We start from the raw sequence: 14,306 nt of genomic DNA on the forward strand, positions 1-14,306 counted from the left end.
CCGATTCATCCTGACAATGTCTATAAAATTAAAAGTAAAATTGAAAATTTGTATGGCCCCCTCGCCACATCGAGTTATCGAAGTGATAATTATTTTTATATTTTTTGTCACCATTAGAAGCCCACATTTTTATATCAAAGAATTTCCGAATGAAGCCGATTCCTTTTTGGGATGCCACAGCGGCAATGTTGTTGTAGAATATTGTAAGTGTAAAAGGCAAAAGTATCCTGTTTGCGGAAACCCTGCAAGTGACACATTTAAGTGCGTTAATACAAAGAACACCTGTGGAGATGTTTTAATTGCATTTACATTCACGGCAGTCTTCCGTGACATACTCCACCTCCTCCTCCACAACCTCCTACTTAATCTTAAATGCTGTCCAACTGTGTTCATCACGAACATCAGCGGCGAACAGCAGAGACGAATGGATGGATGGATTGATGGGTGGATGGATGGATAGCATTGGTTTGTGATGTTTGATTTCGCTGTGATGACAACGCATCTCAAAACTGCAAAACACAAAAGGTCGTTATGACAGCTTTTGTTGTTGATGTTATGCCCTGATATGCCACCGTTCCACTGGTGTTCTCAACAGGAAAATTTGGGACTCTGTGCCATTTACTGTAAACAATGTCCTGTTGTGAAAACATAAAATGTCCTTTAAAATATTTATTGTTTCCTTATAGATATTCAATGGACATGAGTTTCTTATTGTTATTATTTGTGTTGAGATAAAAATGTAATGAAAAATATTTTATACCAAATGCAATATCTAATGGGTATTATATCTGTTTTGAAATTGCGAGAGTCCAAAACCTCAATTTATTAACAAAAGAAGTCAGTTTTACCACGCTGTGGTGTACATTGAAAATTTCTCAAAGATGTCGATACTTTTATATAGAAACTCAACCATTGTAAATTGTCTGCTAAATTTACGACATTCAGTTTGGGTCTTCATCCTACGTTGAACTCTATCCTACGGGAGTTATACCAAAACTTGTACCGACATTACCAATTTTTAGTAGAAGATACGTAATCAAAGTCGAACTTTGTTAAGTTCGGCCCTGTCGAACTTTTTATAACCACCATGAGGACTATCGAATAGTGGTATACTGTTATACGTGGCTATAATAAAACGGAGATCAATATTGATACTTTAGGTAGTAAGATTTCACAGAATACAAAATACCAAATTACAGCCAAATTCGGTTGAAAAACGTGTCCAAATACCGGCTTGGGTGAATATTAATAACTGTTAGTGCGGAAATGTGGTAATACCATTATGAGAACCCAAAATACACAAATTACAGTCAATTTGATGAAAAACGTTTCAAAAATCCCCATATTGTGGGGTAGCGATATATCCCATTTGCAATCCCAAATATCCTAGGAGTACTAGCAATGTCTGTGCAAAATGTCAGAGCTCTATCTTAAATATTTCGATCTCGTATTGTTTATATTGTTTATGGGATCTCCGGTGAATATTTAAAGGTGTTTCAAACGCAATGACAAATTTGATATAAACTCCACCTTATGGTTTAGGGTATAAAAACAAACTTTTATTTATAGTCCTTCAAAAAATATTGGTGTTATGATTGTCCGTCATATAAAGTCTAAGGTTATTGCTTTAATAATCCATCATTAACTGTTCTTAAAAACAAGCAAAAAAGTGTCAGTCGGTGTGGCCGACAGATATATACCGTCACCCAATGGTTTGCGGAGGAGATCTTCGGAGTTATACACAGGTTTTATTACTCTTTTTATATAAGGTATATAATTAATTAAGAATGTTTCGGATTTTATGTTGATCAAAGATATAATATTGACCCTTTTTATAAGATGTACCAGATGAGAGGACAGACGGGTTCTACCTTCGGACTTGATCTAGGCTTAATAAAGATAATAACTTGTGCACTGAAAATGTTTCCATTTGTGGGAGAGTTACCAACAGGAGTGGACCAATGGTTCCATCTTCGGACTGATCTAGGCTTGGTAAAGATAATAGGTTTTACAAAGTTTCGTTAAAATCGGATAGTCCGTTTGCATGATATTATAAAATTAATTTTTAGCACAATGTTGACCATTTTGTGGAGGAGGTACCAGAAGGAGCAGACCAATGGGTCCCATCTTCAAACTTGATCTAGACTTGGTAAAGGTAATAGGTTGTGCAAAGTTTGGTTCAAATCGAACATACCCTGATATTGGATTTATAAATATTGAAAATGTTGACCCTCTGTAGGGAAGGTACCAGAAGGAGTGGACCGATATTCGCCATCTTCGAGGTACCATAAGTGCACCAGCCAGCCAGACGACTCCAAATTTTCTGAAACGGATTTGGTCCAAAGAAACATGGGGTCTAAAACCAACATTAATAACACGCATATAAAGTATAAAATTGATGCGTGTAGCCATAGTCCTCGATAAAATATTAAGAAATACACGTATATAAGACTATGTTTTTTAATATACACCCTTTTATTCATTATCATTCAAAAATGTACTTTAATGAATATACGTTCTTAGAATAACACGCTTTTATTTCTGAATAGTATATAAAATTCCTTGTTGCCCTTTTTCTAATATCTCCGCTTATAAACCTTTTAATCCTAAATTAAGCCTTACTCTCTTAAAGCCAACCTTATAATCTATCGACAATAGAACTCGAACTGTTAACATTTATGATAATCCTTTTATGACTTTAAACGTGAGAATTTTTTTAGAAATTGTACCAAAAAACGTAAAACGCCTTTGATTCTTACTATTTGCACAAACTCTTTGTCAGCTTTCTCACATAAAAAACTCTAAAAATAGAAAGGGTTCATTTCCACATTCTTATCTTTGGCGTTCATCCATTAATCCGTAAAATCAATGATTGCATTGATTTAAAAGTCAAACATGGCAAAATGTAAAATGAAGTCATAAACATTTTACATACATACAGACCAGACATACAAACATTCATATGTTGCGAAAACTGATAAATTGAAAAACATTAAAATGTCGACGACAGTTGTACAAAAGAAGCTATTACGAATAAATTCTGCACACGGAGAGACAGGCAGGCAGACAGACAAACAAAGCGGTTGGGCATGGGCGTTGGGAATGCGTGTTAAACCACTAAAAGCCACGTGACTCGACAAACTTTTGTTTCCTTCCAAATGGACAGATATCAATTTTAAGGATTATTTTTTGCACACAAGCACACGACTTTTCACTTTTCAAAAATCCATCGATGGGAATCCAAAGCCGTCGTAGAAAGTTTAAAAATCACTTGTTCTGTCCTTCTGTTGTCACCATTGTCTAATTTCACAACGGAAAATAGTAACAATTGAAATAACCACATCGATAAGGACACACGCCTTTCAAATAGTATGTTGGCACTGTTCGTGTAATGTGTCAGGTCACGTGGCTCAGTGTCACAATTGGAAGAAAATAAGATTGATGCAAAATTCGGACAATGTTTATTTTTTTGGAAAATATTTTTAGGATAAAACTTCACAGAACTTTGCACACTCCTCGTATAATGGTTTTCACCGCACGTTCTACTTCAATGCTAATGATGGGTAACAGTGATACGGTGATAGACTCTATGGAAGTGCCAACAGAGAGCGTATCGAATTATTTTAAAAAACCTTAAATGTCAGAGAATTGTCTGCTTGTCATACAGGGCTTTTGCAGGGCGATATCATTCGGAGTTCTGCTCAATGGTGACAAGTGTTCAAGTGCGAACATGGGTGACAAAATTGTCCTTAATTGTGGCAAACAATTAATTTTGAAACGCTAACGTTGTGCACAAATGCTTTTTATTGCCATCATTAATGTTAACACAAATAGAATTAATGATATTTATACAAAAAAAAGAAGTAACCTTTTGAGAGTTCAACATTTGGGAATAAAATTTTTGAGGTTAATGTTCAGTTTTAATGATATGAAACAGTTTTCAAAATGTTTATAATTATTCAAATAAAAATAATTACAAAAAATAAAACTAAAGCATTCTGATCATGATATCACTGAGGAATTATTAGGAAGCTATTCATTAGTTCATTATAATTTTATGAATCAACTCAAAATGCATTTCCTAACATGACTCAAATATCTTACTATAAATATTATAAATTCAATCATTATAAATCCAATTTATGAAACCACAAAGAAAGAACAAACGGAACCGGAAATATGAGATAATTTCGGCATCTCTCAAAATAAATTTAAATAATGTGTGGATCATATGTTTAATTTTTATAATTTATATTTAATTTCGTCTAAAATATAACACAACAAATTGGCGACTTTTTCGGGCAAAATTGTGATATGGAAGATAAATCTAAATCTGAACCGATATCTAACGAGGCCATGCAAATCACTACAAAACATAATAACTTAATAGGATTTTCGTAAGAAGTGGGGGAATGTGAAAGACGTCAATTAATTCTAATTAAACTTCAGCCTTATAGCTAATGAGAGTATATACAATTTGATCGAAATATTGTTTCAGACAATTTAGAGTCGATTTACAAATATCCGTCCGTCCGATAACTCTCGAAGGGAGTAACCGATTTCACCCAACCATCTTTGCACATCGTAATATTTATACCAAACTCAGTTCAAATTCGAAGATAAGGAATATAGGCCCACTCCGTCTGGTACCTCTACCACAAAATGGTCAACTTTGTACAAAAGATTAATTATATAATATCATACGAACGGACTATCCGATGTTAACCAAACAACCTATTATGTTTATCAATCCTTTCACATCCTTTATGTTTAACAAGCCTAGATCAAGTCCAAAGATGGGACCCATTGGTCCACTCCTTCTGGTACCTTCTCCACAAAAGATCAACATTTTCAATATTTTTAAATCCAATATCAGGCGAATGGAATGTCTGATTTGAACCAAACTTTGCACAAGCTATTATCATTTCCAAGCCTATATCAAGTGCGAAGGTGGGACACGTCAGCCCTCTCTTTTGGTACCTCTTCCAAAAAGGGGCAATATTTTATAAACTTGTAAATTTTACTTGAAGCTAACTGAATGACCGATTTGATCAACATTAAATCCGAAATGTCTTTGATAAAACATATACCTCATATAAAACGAATAATAAAACATGTGTGTGACTCCGAACACATCCGCAAACCATAGGCTGATGATATATATCTGTCGGCAACACCAACTGACACTTCTTTACTTGTTATACCCTACACAACTATTTACAGATGGCTGTACTGATAGATTTCTCGTAAAGTATCGATCAAACAATTTCAGATTTATGTCGTTGGAAGGATGACATTTCATAGTTAAAAAAATTATTTTGCTATTTTGGTTCGGTGCATTCAGTGAGTTACAGGGTGTTAAAAATGGAAGTGAACAAAGAGAAAATTCGGTACATATTTCTTTGACAAAGGCGAAAATGCAAGCCAAGCGGCTAAAATTGTGAATGGTGTTTATGGTTCCGATACTGTAACAGACAATAATGTGCAATTTTGGTTTCGTAGATTCCGTTCAGGACCTACCTCGCACAGGTAGGTCGGTCGTCGAAAATGTCGATAAAATCGGAGAAATGATCGAAGTTGGCCAGCATGTTAGCATCGCCGGAGTTTTTGCAAATTGAAAGCAGGACTTCTATGAAAGAGGCATTATGAAGTTACCTTTAAAATGGCAACAAATCATACAACAAAACTGTGCACGAATATAGTCCTATAGTTCATATAAAAAATGGATTTATTTTACCCGAAACTAATATCTTTGGAAAACATTGTCGTCATAGGACCACTTATTTCTTAAATGCCCCATATTAAAAATCATTCGCTGTAGAATAATTCCATGCGGAAACTCCAAATCTACGTATATCCTTTTCATTAAATTTTGCCCAACAAAAAACATTATTATTATTATTTTAAAATTAGAGCTTTATTGGTCACAATTTTCAAAGATAACAACAAATAAAACATTAATAAACATAAAAGCTATAAACATTCTAGAATGATTGCTCTTTTACAAAACAATAAAAAAATAAAAAAAATACTACGTTACTAAGGATCTACACTAGGCTGCTTCTATCTAAATGCAAAATGATTATGGCTAGGTAAATAAAATTTTAGAATGACAATGAGGATCTTTTAAAAATTAATTAACAAAAATGCATGCTGTTGAATTTATCACGGTTGTCACGCACCATATTGTTGTACTTCCATTTATCCGCTTCCGAGGCGTTCTTCGACCAAGCATTGTTGGTGGGCTTGTTGCTACTGGCACTGCCGCTGCTATAATTTGACCCACACGAACTTTGGTATTTGGAGTTGGCATTTGCTGAAGCCTTTACTCCGGGATTGTCTTGGGAGGAGATGCATTTCTCAGTGCGATTAGTGTAAACCATTTTGCTGTTTTGTTGTAGTGGTAACTTTTTTTGTAAAAAACAGGAGTTTTCGTTTTCTTTTTTGGGTGCAAGTATTTTTCTTTTCAAAAAAACAAAGTGTTGAGCCGTTGGTAGTGAGTTGTCCAGTCCAATTGGTTTAACGTCGGATTGCAGCCTATTTCATGGAACGTATTTAATATGGGTTAGTACTTTAAGCTCTAGACCATTAGCCGAATTGCCAGTTCGAGAGCCGGGATGGTTTGCGAGATCCTTAGTTAAACTGCGAGGAAATATTAGAAAAAAAATATAATCAAATTAGATAAATGATTTCACATTGTAAATCGGTTTGTTTCTAATTATTATGTGATTGGAATTTCAAAGATTAATAAGAGCCAATTTGACACAATTTTTCCATGTTTCCGATTAATAGCGCATTCGTATAATCGCTCAAAGTTTGGTCACACCACAACTCACCGTAGTTTAAGTGACTTCCTTGCTAGGGGTCTAAACATTGACACCAATCGTTTTGAAGTTTAACATATGTAAAATAAAAATCGACAGACAGTTGTGGTCGATTGGTTGATAATCCGAAAGTAATCCGAAATATGTGACAGCAGTAATCCGTTAATGATGACAATGGAATATCCTTGTCGCTGGAACTGACGTTGAAATTTGCGATTTTTTTTTAACCAAAAGCTGATATAAAATGTTACTGCTGCTGTTGCTGCTGTTGTTTTGCAACTTTCTTTGGAGAATTTTGAACCACAACTAATGCTCTCAGTTCACGATCGTTGGGCTTAAATAGTCCCCGTTGTCATTGCATCGGTGCGCAATACTCGTAACATCGATTCGTTCTAATGAGATGCAAAATGCACTCAGTTAACACCTGGCCTGTCTCGCGCTTCGCTAAGCGATTCCAAGTTTATTAACGTTGCAACCAACATTCCTTCGTTGCTTCCTTCAAAACAAATGTTGTGAGTACCAATCTCTGTGTCTTAAAATTGTTGACTTGCTCGCGTTTGTTTTCTTAGACGGTTTATCGACATGTTGCCATATAACACATTTTAATGTGTCTGTCTGTCTGCTTTGCGGGAACGGGTTTAAACGCTACACTTGTTGTGAACTGCCATTAAGCTGAAATATCGACTTGGCTTAAAATACATATGAAAAACCTGCTACTGCTCACGTCCGCTGACTTAAAATAGAAATGAAACCACAATGAGTTGCTTGTGGAGTTTTTTGATGTTTATCTTTTGATTATATGGGATAATGTTTAATAAATATGAGAAGAAAAATTAGTCATAAATGTTCTCCAGATTATCTTCGGGTCAATGTTCCCCTTGGAAATTTTGAGGTGTTAGAAAAAGCGCATCACCTATGATATTTTGCTTTTATTCAACCTGGCATATTGCTATGACATACATTGACAACAAACAAAAACTGGATTGCCGATTTGTTTACATACAGTTATTATATAAAGAAGATTCAAATTATTTCATTTCTCATAATTACACTGCAAAAAAACAAACATTTTTATAAACCTATCCAAATCATACTATGTTTATTTCTGGCCTGGTATCGTTCTGACAATGAAAATATCAGATGGTATATTTTCTCAGTACGATACGGCGTACGACCATGTGTTGTGTTGTTTACAGTGAACTGAAAAGGTATTTATGTGAAGAGGTATTTATCCTCTGAAGACACAAATTGAACATATTAGGTTGGGGAAAAATAAATCCATTAGGCCGGTCGTCGAAAATGTCGGAAATCGGAGAAATTATCAAAGTTGACCGACATGTTAGCAGTCATAACATCGCCAAGGATCAAAAAATCGACCATAAAACTGTTTTCAACCATTTACACAAACCTGGATTCAAAATGAAGTTCGATGTTTGGCTGCCAGACCAATTATCAGAAAAAAATAGGATGGATCGAATTTCCATCTGCGAAGCCTTGGCCAAACGGAATGAGATAGGCCCATTTCTTAAATGGATGGTGACTGGAAATGAGAAATGGATCACATACGATAACCCTGTGAGAAAACGATCGTGGTTAAAGATCGGTGAATCACCTCAATCGATTGCCAAACGAGGACTAACGACCAGGAAGGTTTGGCTATGCATTTGGTTGGACTGGAAGGGGATTATTTATTATGAATTGCTTCCATATGGCCAAACGCTAATCGTCAACAACTGGACCGTTTGAGATATCAATTGACCAGTAACGGCGGATTTGGCCAACAGGAGAGGTGTTGTGTTCCACCAAGACAACGCTAGGCCACACACATCTACAGTGACTCGCCAGAAACTTCGGGAGTTTGGTTGGGAAGTTTTAATGCATCCGCCATACAGTCCGGTCTTGACACCAAGCGATTATCATATTTTTCTTGCATAGCAAAATTTCTTCAATGATAAAAAAAAATTGTATCTAGGGAGGATGGTGAAAATCGACTACTAGAGATTTTTGCAAATAGAGAGCGGGACTTCTATGAGAGAGGCAGTTTGAAGTTTCCTTTAAAATGGAAACAAACGGTGCATATTTGAAGAATATAATACAATCAATATCTTTACCAGTAGACCAGTATTAAATACGTGCAATATTAAAATATATTTTCAAGTCTCTCTTTCTCTCTGTTGTATAAATTTAAATTATTTTTCATCAATCTCTAATTGTATTTCCCCAAAAAAATTTAATTGCTTTGTCTTCTTGATATTGAGTGGCATTCATCTTTGCAAAATTCCTTTAAATTCTGCATTAATCTATACAACAGAGAAAGTGGTGCCAAAACGTGTATCAACAATAAACAGATTTAAATTTCATTTTAGCAGATATTAAAAATTTATTGAACTGTCTGAAATCCCAGACGGTCAGACTGGTTCTTTCATTGTGTCATTATAATTTTGTTATTTTGAGTATGAATTCAAAATTTTGTTATTGTCTCAAGGACACTATTAAAAATATATATATTTGTGTGACAAGTGCACTGAAATAATTGAAGCTGGTCTACAATTAACATTATTATTACTTAGAATTATATAACAATTTATATTGGGGAATTTTTAATTATTATTATTTTTGTTACTTCTCCAAAGAAGATTTACTTCAAATAGTTAAGGAACAAGTTTCAAATTTGGAAGATAAACTATTTTGTTGCCAAGGTACTATAATTTTAGTATTGTCTTCAACAACGATAACGAATTTTGATAACACTATGCTACAACTATTTTTGAGTGTGTGAATAAGATTAAAATCTATACTTCGCATCGGAGTATTTCGATCTAGCATTGGGGCATTACATAAATTAGGAAGAAAAAATATGGGGAGTATTGTTTGATGTCTATAGCTTGCACCCATATAAAATATGCCAGTCCATTTAAAGTCTTAAAAGATCTGTATATATATGACATTACAGAGGAGTGACATATGTCAATGTGAGATACGAATATATGTTTCCTATATGGCTCAATGGGAGTTTCTAATTCGGTATTATTGAGAACCTTTTTAAAGTCCCATGTAACTCTTTAAAAGATTCCAACATTTGTTACACTTTTTTTTCAAACTGAGTAGTAAATATTTGGTCGACCACCCACCCCTCTCCCGGCTACTGTGTTCAACTTGAAGCTGCTGTCAACTGTCGAATAACCTGATATTTCTGTTTTAAATATTTTCTTTGTAAAACAACAACAACAAAGGTAGTATAACGAGAGAGGAAGAATTGGCTGATGCAATGAAACTCGTACTTTTCATCACGCCGGCCAGACCAGATAAAAGACGCATATCATTACTTCAATTCACTATAAAAGTTGCTTGTTTTTTTTATATCGTCACATTGGCCAATTGGAAAATATAAATATATTTAAATTTTAAGTAAATCGTTTTTTTTAGTGCATTTGTTGTTGTTGTGTTTGTATATGCATATAATGCTGTTCTTTTCATGTTAATGAAAATCATTTTATTTTGTATATTCAATTAGACGACAATTGCATGATTTTCTAGTTTGTTGTGGAAATTGATGGATAGTAATGGAATTGTAGTTTTAGTTTACAATATTCAAAACTTTCTCCATTACTAACGACTCTTTTAATAACAAACTAACTTACAACATTTTTTCCCTGTTAAAGAGGTCAAATATTGAATGGTTGCCACGGCCTAATTTTGCAAGATTTAATTTATTTTAATATTTCGTATATAAAATAAATTATTTTATTGTTGGCTTTTTGTATGAGATTCTACTACAGTTTTATTATATTAAATTGGTCAGACTGTTCTTGTATTTTAATCAAAATAACGTTTCATGTAACGTAACGTACATATATTCTCTTGATTAGAATAAAATTCTATATCAATTTAGCGATGTCCGTATGTATGTAGAAATCGCAATATTTAAAAAACATTTTAGAATTTTGCACTAGCATTGCCCTAGTCCTAGAACGTTTCGTATTACAAATGATACCGGCCATTATTTGGTATTTTGAAAGAAATATACTTCCAACCGAAATGGATGTAATTTGGCCTACGACATTATTGAAAGCTCGCACATATCTATGCCGAAAATTATAATTATTGGTCCATGATTTGACATATCCCCGCCATGATTCGGGATATTTTGAAGCTTTATCATATATCAAAGTTGATGTTGCCAGTAGGGATACGTAGTCGAGCGCAAAAGACTTTTCGACTTTTGCCTCTGACCAAAAAGTCGATTTTTTGACTTTTCGATTTTTGCCTTTGACTAAAAAGTCGACTTTTCGATTTTGTCAAACCTGTTCAAAATCGATTTTCGACTTTTACCAACTTAATAAAATCGACTAAAAATTTAATTTTTTATAAGAATTGTTGTCTGGAGTTGCTCTGGAGTGTTTCATTTTTGGACAATTTCCGCTTTGTGGTAATTAACCAAGAATTTATGAAGCAAATCGAAAGTCGATCTTGAAAAGTCGACTTTGCGATTTTTTCAAAGGTCAAAAGTCGACTTCGACTTTTAGACTTTTCAATACAAAAATCGATTAGTCGAAAGTCGATTTACTTATCCCTAGTTGCCAGACTGCAAACCGATGGGTACGGGGTACGAATCCTAGTCAATTTCAGATAGAACAGAAAAACGTTATATATTTCAAATCTGCAGACTTTGAACTTTAAACCAGTAAAATTTTATAACATTTTGGGTCACGGTTTACAAATGACATAAGCTCAAAGTCAAAATTTCAAAGTTTAGTCAATATAATTCCTATTTGAAAAAAGTTTATGAAATGGCAGTTAATTTAACACGTGGAGTTAGCTGGTGATTATAATGAAAGTGAAAATAATTTGTCATTTGAAGATTATCATCAAAAAATTCGTATATAAATCTCAATAATATAATGCACCTTAATATGTTCTCTGTCCAGAAATTTGCGACCGTTCATAAGCTTAAGAGTTATTGCCTATAATATAAGAAAGTCGTTATAAAAAATAAAACAAAATTAACTTTTACTGCCATAGCATACTGATAATTTAATTGAAAGATAGTGGTCTCTTCTTAATCCAAATTGGCTGTAAATCGGTATTTCGCTTAGATTGGTTACGGATGCTCCTTGGTTTGTTCATAATAACATCGTTCACAGAGATTTAAAAAATCATCAAATTAAAGAAGAAATCAAAAAGTATAGTTCTCTATATTTAGACAGATTAAGCCATTGCTCAAACATCCTTGCAATCAGCTTATTCGATGACTCAGACGTAATCAGAAGACTGAAAAGAAGGCATGTTTTAGATCTCCAATTTCTTACACAATATTTATTTAAAATTGTAATTATATACTATTGCTAAATACACTGGGATTTAACTACTCTGTCAAAATCTTAGAATTTATAAAATTTGCTGAATGATTATTGTAAATAGGCCATAGCTCTTCAAAATATTTTTCAAAAATGAATCAATGAAATCATTTTCGATCCTCTCCATTGAATTTTTACTTTTTTTTTGCTCAATCGTAATCAGCGTCCTCGAAAACCTTATATTTGATATTTATGTTATAAACATACTGCTCTTATTAGAGCCAAAATGGGATGTCTGGTCCATAGTGCAGAGGGGAAGTTTTTGTAAAGGGGCAACAGCCAACTCTTGTTCCTTAACAAATCCATTTGGCAAGAACGTTAAAAAAAACAAAAAACAGTTTTCATCTGTATCACTGATCCTGGGTTCACACCTCATAACAAGTAATACTTCACCAGCTTAGACCATATTGATCGCTTGAAAACCCATCAGGTTCGCTTGAAAACTAAAAAATTAATTTAACCCTTTATGGCCCAATGTTGCCCACAGGCAACAAAATGTCTTACAGCTTATATATATTATACAGCTAGTAGATATAAATTCTTTGTCAAGATCTGATTATGGACGACACATATTACAAAATCTAAAAAATTCAAATTTTTGGTAAAGTTATGAGCTTTTTAATATAGAGAAGAGGGCAACATGTGTACAGTACTAATTTGTGTATACAGTCCAAATTATTTAAATCGCTTCGTATTCGAAATGTACAAACTCTGCGGTCAGAGCTATTGTTGATTCTTGTAAAACAGAATATAGAGAATAATTTAAAATGATTTTCCTGTCGATTTTGCATTTGGGTTTCTTGATATTGGACTTTAATTTTTCTGAAAGAATGTACTGTATTTCCCGAATGCAATGATGTAGCGATGTCGAATTTTGTCAATATCCTATTTAGGATAGTTGCATTAAATCCATGAACAGAAATTTGTTCTAAGATTGAGGAAAAAAATTCGGGGCTCAAGGGGTTAAATATGCATTTCTCTATATTTTAGAGTTTAGCGGGTGATCGTTAAATATAGAACCATTATTAATGTACTAAACCAAATGTGTATAAAGATCCGTACAACACCCTGATAATTGTATTGTTATCTAGTGTAATTAGGATTTTATTTTATAAAAAATGATTACAAGTTAGTTTTATTAAAACCGGATTTTTTATATAAGAGCAATAAAATAAAACGAACTTTTTGTGATTCAACCGGTTTATTTTTATATTTTCTGAGACGTATATCAATAAAAATAACTATGAATATTTGTCTAATATTGAACCTAGGTCAATATTAGACAAATATTATCGATATAAGAATGTGATATGTTGACTTTATAAAAATAAATTAAAATCCTCCAAAACATCAATTCCCAAACTTAAGTGCCTCAAAATAATTTAAGATAGTCAAAAACGAAAGAAATTTATCATTTCTAATGTTTTTTACAATAAAATTCTGAATAGAAATATTAAACTTTAAACACCCCGAAATTCTTAAAATCATAACAATTGCATTTTTAACCTTGAAATACTGTTTTTGGACCAAATTATCTTTGACCAGACTTAAAATAATTTTTTGGCAATAATAAATAATTCAATAGCTTCAATTAAAATCTTATTTTGTTTTATTCTACATACTTCTAGTCTCTTTGTTTTGTACAATTAAATTATGCGTTAGAATTGTTTTCGAACCCAAAAACCGATCATAAAAAACATGGGCTAATTTAGATTTGGAATACAAAAATATTTCATTGAATTCATCCTCAGGCTGTTTATTTGTCTGTCTGGTCGTTATGAGACGTGATGCGAGTAACGTTTTTGTGTGTTCTTTGCAAATGTTATTTGGGGGCGATCACATAAAACAGATGAATTAAAAACTTGTTGGAGATTTCTGCTTTAGTCGCTTAATTTAGTAGCCAATATATTGTGTTTAATGGATTCATTCACTTTTTGTTAAATATTTATAAGGGCAGGTGTAAGATATATCGTTGTTTGGAACAGAAATTTGCATTAATGGAAACTACCATAACCTGTCGTTATGATTAATTTTTTTTATAATAGGAAACTTTAGAATTGGGATTTCCCTTTAATAATTCTAATAAAATTACAATTTTTAAGATGTGTTTTTAGTTAATAATGCA

The 14,306-nt window shown here is 33.1% G+C and overlaps 1 long non-coding RNA gene across 1 annotated transcript; it reads right to left on the reverse strand.

Annotated features, from left to right (window-relative positions):
• Window positions 1-6,569: 6,569 nt before the first annotated feature.
• On the reverse strand, window positions 6,570-6,967 carry LOC133327521 (uncharacterized). Its single transcript, XR_009754258.1, has 2 exons — window positions 6,837-6,967; window positions 6,570-6,642 (listed from the first exon to the last, which is right to left on the reverse strand). It is a non-coding gene; the product is annotated as an uncharacterized LOC133327521 (long non-coding RNA).
• Between the last annotated feature and the right edge of the window lie 7,339 nt (window positions 6,968-14,306).

This window comes from Musca vetustissima, unplaced genomic scaffold, assembly GCF_032173495.1.
Source record: "Musca vetustissima isolate MV318-11 ecotype Yass unplaced genomic scaffold, APGP_CSIRO_Mvet_v1 utg1154, whole genome shotgun sequence".
Lineage (NCBI taxonomy): Eukaryota > Metazoa > Arthropoda > Insecta > Diptera > Muscidae > Musca > Musca vetustissima.